The sequence below is a fragment of the Rhamphochromis longiceps genome, linkage group LG9 (genome assembly GCF_057381845.1).
Source record: "Rhamphochromis longiceps isolate RC_006_pf linkage group LG9, R_longiceps_female_GT1.1, whole genome shotgun sequence".
NCBI lineage: Eukaryota > Metazoa > Chordata > Actinopteri > Cichliformes > Cichlidae > Rhamphochromis > Rhamphochromis longiceps.
In genome coordinates, this window is record NC_140565.1 from 1,450,995 (window position 1) to 1,458,014 (window position 7,020).

General features: G+C 36.9%; 2 pseudogenes across 1 annotated transcript; one reads left to right on the forward strand and one right to left on the reverse strand.

Annotated features, from left to right (window-relative positions):
• The first annotated feature begins 804 nt into the window (after positions 1-804).
• LOC146661499 (uncharacterized) lies at positions 805-1,989 on the forward strand (annotated as a pseudogene).
• A 1,578-nt stretch (positions 1,990-3,567) lies between these two features.
• LOC146661500 (uncharacterized) lies at positions 3,568-5,816 on the reverse strand (annotated as a pseudogene). The gene is made up of 2 exons (XR_014913176.1): positions 5,797-5,816; positions 3,568-5,673 (listed from the first exon to the last, which is right to left on the reverse strand). The product of XR_014913176.1 is annotated as an uncharacterized LOC146661500 (transcript).
• Positions 5,817-7,020: the final 1,204 nt, after the last annotated feature.

Below are 7,020 nucleotides of genomic sequence, written 5' to 3' on the forward strand. Positions count from 1 at the left end.
AAAAGGATACTTAACTCGAAATTTCGAGTTATCTTTCTCGAAATTTCGACTTATTTTCTCAAAATTTCGACTTATTTTCTCGAAATTTCGACTTAGCAACTCGAAATTTTGACTTAATAACTCGAAATTATGAGAAAAATAACTCAAAATTTTGAGTTATTTTCTCAAAATTTCGAGTTAGCTCTGCCAATCAGTAATCTATGTGAATGACGTCATTTCCTTGTTACCCGGAAGCTGAAGCCCTCAGCTACAAATGCTACAGAAATGCTAACAGTATTACAGATACGGATCATGAATTCACAAATTGCTGAGTATTTTAAGCGTGGCTTCACAAATGAGGAGATTCTTGCATTATTAGCTGAATCACATGGCATTACTATCAGCCTCCGTACACTTGAAAGGATTTTACACAACAACCGACTTTGGCGCAGAAAGAACAAAACAGAGGTGGGAGAGGTGGCAGCTTTTATACAAGCACAATTGGCAACCTCAGGACAGTGTCATGGGTATCGTTGGATGCACCAGAAGTGTTGGATGAATGGCATTGTTACTGACAGAGAAACCGTTCGTCTTCTGCTCCGTTTATTCGATGGAGAAGGTGTGGATTTGAGGTCACGTAGACGACTGTGGAGGCGAGTGTATCATAGCAGAGGCCCCAACTATGTGTGGCATATCGACGGCTACGATAAACTGAAGCCATTTGGGATTGCAATCAGTGGATGCATTGACAGATTTTCAAGGAGTGTAATATGGCTAGACGCTTACAAGACAAATAATGACCCGAGAGTAATTGCTGGCTACTTCATGGATGCCGTGATTCAACAAGGTGGTTGCCCTGATCAAGTGAGATTAGATCTAGGAACAGAAAACGTCCATGTTGCTCACATGCAATGATTTTTGCACTTTACAGACAATGAACCAGAAAGAGAGCACGTCATATTTGGAGCAAGTACAGGAAATCAACGCATTGAAAGATGGTGGCTAATCTTACGAAGCCAGTGTATCCAGTACTGGATTGAACTATTTGACAAACTAAGAGAGGATGGCCACTTCTCAGACTCTTTCTTGGACAAATCATTGGTCCAGTTCTGTTTTCTTCACATTATACAGGTGAGTTTACATAGGTGATTGTGTAAACGACATGTATTGTAACTGTTTAATTTGTAACAACTCACACGGCCTTTGTATATTATAGAAACATCAGATATATTAAAGTACACGTGAAAAGTAGTGCTTTTTTAAAAAAAAACTGTTTTGTTAAAAAAAAAATTCCACATATATATCAAGGAACACAATTATACATTATAACACATTGATTATTTATGTGTTTAGGCCTCTCTCTGTACTCGGTTAGCATTTTTGGTGGGGCAAAACTAAGTAAATAAGTATCTGTCTGTTCATGATATATATATATATGTGTGTGTGTGTGTGTGTAGTGTGTGTGTGTGTATATAGGTATGTGTGTATATATATATATATACAGATAGATATCATTAATGTAGCTCAAAGCTACATTAATGGTGTGTAAGCTAAGAAAATCAATGTTGTGCTTTTGTACATTAACATTTTCATACTGTATGCCTGAAAATGTTTCTTTTGTTCATTTTGTTTTCATCTAGGAAGAATTAAATGAAGTTGCTTTGGCCTGGAATGACCACAGAATGCGCCCAGTCCACAACTCCTGAAGTCCTCATGGCCGACCATCTTTTATGTATGCCCTCCCAGACATTTATGGCGCGAGGGACTGTCTCAAACATCTCAATATGGACAAAGTTGAAGCCTGCCTTGAAGAATGCGTGTTCAAAGACTTTCCATGTGAAGAGGATGTCTTTCATCTCTGTGTAGAACTCATGTCAGAACATAACCTGGACTTCTCAGATGATGTGTTTCATACAGTGGATCTGTATGTAAAGCTAAGGCAGTTGATGCTTACTGAGTTGGAGCTTTTGCCTTAAAGGTTAGACATCGTTATGCATTTTTAATGCTGTATTTTCATATTTAAACTGTAAACTTTTATGAGTTATTAATTTTTGGATGGTTGTCGTTTTTGGGGCACACATACATGGGTTTTGAGGGCCTGAAAATGTATTTCACAAACAGGGCCAATTGAAAAAGGCTATAAAAATTGTATTTAATTTTTGGAGGGGTTTTTTTTTTTTTTTTTTTTTTTTTGGATGGTTTATTTCAATTAACAAACCAACTTTTTGTTTTAAAAGCCTTATTATTAAAACATATGTAAACATAATGTCTGTTAGACCTGCTATTTGGAGGATATGCAGCGCATGTCACCTTGGAATTATGATTTCAACTTTTTGTAAATATGCTTTTTCATCTTTCTTTTTATTTGAGTAATTATTGATGTTTTGAAATATCTGGTTATGTAGCAGTAAAAAAAAATTTTTTCACTGTCATTTTTTTTCACTGCTGAGACTTTTTATATATACTGACTGTTTTCCTGATTATGGGCAGTATAATTATATATTTTTTAGCATATGGATAACCTAACTAAGTGAGATTTATGGGCCTATGGGTTTTTTTTTTTTTTGGATTGCGCCTCAGAATAATAAAAACCCAGAAATTACCAAAATGAAAGATGTAACTTGTCTCATTGAACACTTTATTATAAAACACAGATCTTTTGCCATCATCTTATCTTAAAACAAAATAACTGTACTGTATTTACAGTAACATAAAAAACCTTAAAGTATTCTTATAAAAAGCTAATTGCCAGCACAAGACTTGGAAAAAGTACGACAATACACTCAACAAAAATATGCAATATGTTTTGCAAAAATTCAATAATTATTAAAAATACAAAAAGAATGGGACAATAAAAAGAGATTGAGGATAATATGGCAAGATCTGATAACAATATCCTACAATTAAAGAATAAGAACGTGTGGTCTAAAACCACTATGAAGCAAATACATTAGGCTCAAACATGAAAACCAAAATATAGGAAAATATCTTTTAAATAACTACCCCATTGGCTATGCAGTTTTGAAAAAGGGGGCTATGATACACAAGGGTTTTTTTCCATTACAAAAATCAGGAAAAGCCAACCAAAAATCAACCTTCAGCTAAGCAATTGCTGATTTCACAGAAATCCAAAATAAAAGCATATAGGTGTGCCTTATGGCCATTCAATTTAGCAAAAGTCACCATAACCCAGATGGCTAAACAGAACTGTACAAACATAACTGTAATAAAATACAATGATATAGTAAAACCTGACTTGTAAACTGTAAAATGTGTGCACGATGATAAAACATGTAGGAGATATTGCATATATCTCCTACATGTACTATATACTACATATTGCAGGGGTCTCAATCTCTAATTTTCTGGTGAACCACTACAATACATGTCATCTTGTGACATTACATTAATAAAATTTGACAAATTAAAATTAACCTAATGCATTTTTTAAAGTTGATTTTGGATTCAAATAATAGAAAAAATGAATAAAAGGTGGAAAAACTGCTTTCATTGTTCACATGCACACATGCTGACTGAGGAAATGGGAATGCTTATAAATGGTCTCCAGACTCTGAGACCTCTGCAGAAATGCATTTCACAAGTGTTTAGAAAAATATTGCCTCAGTTGTAATAGGAAAACACAGAAACACAAAGAAGTACCTCAAATTGCATTACAGTGGTATTTCACCAAATACTTTTTCTTGGAACTCAGTTTTTAAACACCTGAAACCTTTGCTGTGACATTCACATGGGAACACTTTAGTCTTAGTTCACAACTCAAATATAATCTGTTGTAAAACAACAATGGCTTTTAAGCCATTGTCCGTGAATCAAACCTTTATATAATGTCCATAACCCACACATTTGATTCCAACACACTGTTCATCTCCGATCTGAAGTCAGGATAGCTGTCATAATTTATCGACAGCTCCAGTACACACCCACATGTGTGTGCCACAGGTCGTCTCTGGAAACCTTTCAGTTCGTTAAACCCAATGATGATGTTCTTTCCCAGATGTAAATCTGAACCTGTGCAAAACCTGAGGAACAAACACAAATGTTCCTTCTCAGCATTCTTCACATATGTAGTTAGATATTTCTGAATCAGCTTCTGGTGAGCCGTCATTGTTTCAGGGAAAGTGAGACACTTGAGAACTTTTCTCAGAGTTGGTTGGAGGGTTTCATAAACTGAAGATAGATCACAAAGGCTTTCCCATGCAGTGCTGAGTGTTCTTGCCCACTGTTCAATAACATAGGCAGGCTCTTGGACAAGTGTTTTGTGTGCAAGCTCCAATAGGACTTCAGTGGCATTGCAGGCTGTTGGTATCTTTCTGCAGCTGTGGTTATCAAGTATGTCTATAAGTTCTTCTTGGTCCACGGTGCTAAAGTCTGATCGCCACGCCTCTAACACTGTACGTCAGAGTCAGGCATGAACTTAAGGAAATTCTCCACAATATCACTCTTTACATATCCAAAGGCAGCTTGTTCCAGAATGGCAGGTGCAATTTTCACAGGCAGATATTTCTCTCTAACCCATCCAAATGCAATGATTCTGCCCACACTCTCCCACTCCGGTTGCCCAAGATCATGCCTTAAGAAGGGCACTTTTTAAACGTTTCCAGTGGTGCACTGGCCATAGAATTCTTTCCAGAATTCTGAAAGACAGTCTCTCACAACTCCCCCATCGTCATGGGCCATTTCAGGTGTTCCATCAGGCAGTAAGACCTGGATTTTGATGTCGACATCTTCAAGGTCCTTATCACTAAAATGTGAAATGAGCTCTGACATTACCTGCCCTCTGTGGACCACCACTACTCTCCTCACTCTCTCACTGGATGGACCAGGTTGTGGAGAAAAAATCTGGGTGTCATCCAAATTTATTGGCTCACTGTCAGAAAAGGGGCCAACAAAAATAATGTCACTGCTGTGAGAAGTGTTAGCGCTTAGAGACTGCGTGGAAGATTGTGGAAGGTTATCGTTTGGAGTGTCTTCAATGTATGTCACATCATGGCTGATTGTTTCAAATGGAGCAGATGTTTGGACTGTAGTGACAGTAAAAGAAGAGGTTTGGTTTTGAGGACTCGCTTCAATTTCTAAAGATGGATGCAAACCTGGGTTGGAGCTCTGAAGGCTGTCATTTTGTTTTTTCTTTGTGGTGAGGTAGAACCTGAGGATATTAAGTTTTGTGACATGATAAAGTTCTCCTACTGTCAATGCATCATCGACTATCATCTCTTGATAATCCTTCAGATCACAGTCAAAATCTGTTAAGGGCCCCTGAATGTTTCCTCCATCTGGAAAGAACAGGCCTGTTGCAACCTGTAATATGTCCCTTTTCTTGGCATCCTTGCAAATGTCTATTTTTCTTGTTCCTCCTCCTCGTCTAGCTCTAACCTGCTTGAAAACCTCAGTGTCTTCATCATAATGCATCCATCCTATTTCTATTTTTCTATTTCTCTTCAGAGCATTTCTTTTATGGGTTGTTTGGGAATGTTCTTCTTGCCGTGTGCTACTGCCATCCTCTTCAGATAATTTTCTTTTGGACAGTTTGGATTTCAGCCGTTCAAAAAGCGCTGACTTGCGGCTGCTGCCCCTCCGTCTGCAAAATCCAAATACTGCTAGACGATCACCGTATGATGGCAAATAAGTCTTCAGCTCCTCATCTGTCATTAGACTTATGACACTGGCATCAATCTAAAGATGGAAAAATAATTTAATTTATTGAAACAACCAGCCTTGAAAATACAATCCTATTTTTAACTTAAGAACAATGAGGAAAAGTTGCATTTCAACCAGTATCTTGTTGGAATTAAGTACCTTCTCATTCTCCAAGGTCTGTATAAAGTCTCCCATGCTGTAAGGAAGGATGTAAATTAAAATTACAAAATTAAAATAAAGCCACCATATTATCATCAAAGTATCTGTGCCTACCTACATTATGAGCTCTGACTATGGTGGAGAAGTGGGAACTGCATTTTTAAGTGTCCATTTGCATTGTAACTACAATCAGCATCACAATACAGTCAATCCCACATTTTCTCAGTTGTCTGGTTACAGTTTCATTGGTTTTGTTCCTTTTTTATATAGTTGTCAGTCATATTCCCTGTTTTGGGTGATTTGTGATTTTGTTTTATACAGTGCTGTACACTTATTACGCATGTTTTCAGCAAAACGTCTGTTTCATCAGACATAACAGGTGTCATTAGCGTGTAACAGAAACCTTATAGGTACCTTTGGTTAACCCTGACGTTGCATGCTATTCAACTTTGTACGTAACAATCGCGGTCACACTGTTTTTGTATACCTTTTATCCAGTTATCATTTGTAGGAAGGCATTCAAAACTGAAGAACCTGGCGCCATTTGTTGTTAATACAGTAGCTCATGACACGATCCAGTTTTGAGTGCGCACCCCTTTGCGCCATATCCTTCCGGGTAACAAGGAAATGACATCAGCCACGTAGATTTCTTATTGGCAGCGCTAACTCAAAATTTCGAGTTATTTTTTCAAAATTTCGAGTTAATAACTCGAAATTTCGAGTTAATAAGTCCGAATTTCGAGAAAGTAACTCGAAATTTCGAGAAAGTAACTCGAAATTTCGAGAAAATAACTCGAAATTCCGAGTTATGGATCTTTTTTTTTTTTTTATGGCGGAAACGGGCTTCCATAGACATGACATAGAGACACTGAAGTCAGTCTGAGTCTTTGAGATTCAGTTACTGTAAATATCACTTTTCCGAATGTATAATGAACTTCGGTAACATGTTAAGATTGAGCAAGGGTTGACGTTATCATAACACGTTCATATCCTAAAGGCTAGCCAGTGTATCCTCTGCTAAAGAAGGCTATTAAGGAAACACTGGAGAATTTTCCTTTGTAAATTTCTCAATAGAGAAATTGATAGCGGTCGTAGGGAAAACTGATACAAAGTCAATATAATATGAGGGGACATCAATGTCAAAAATATACATTTAATGTTGTGTAATATACTGGGATATCTATAATTAGACCTATTTTTTATTACAGGCATTTTGCAAAACAT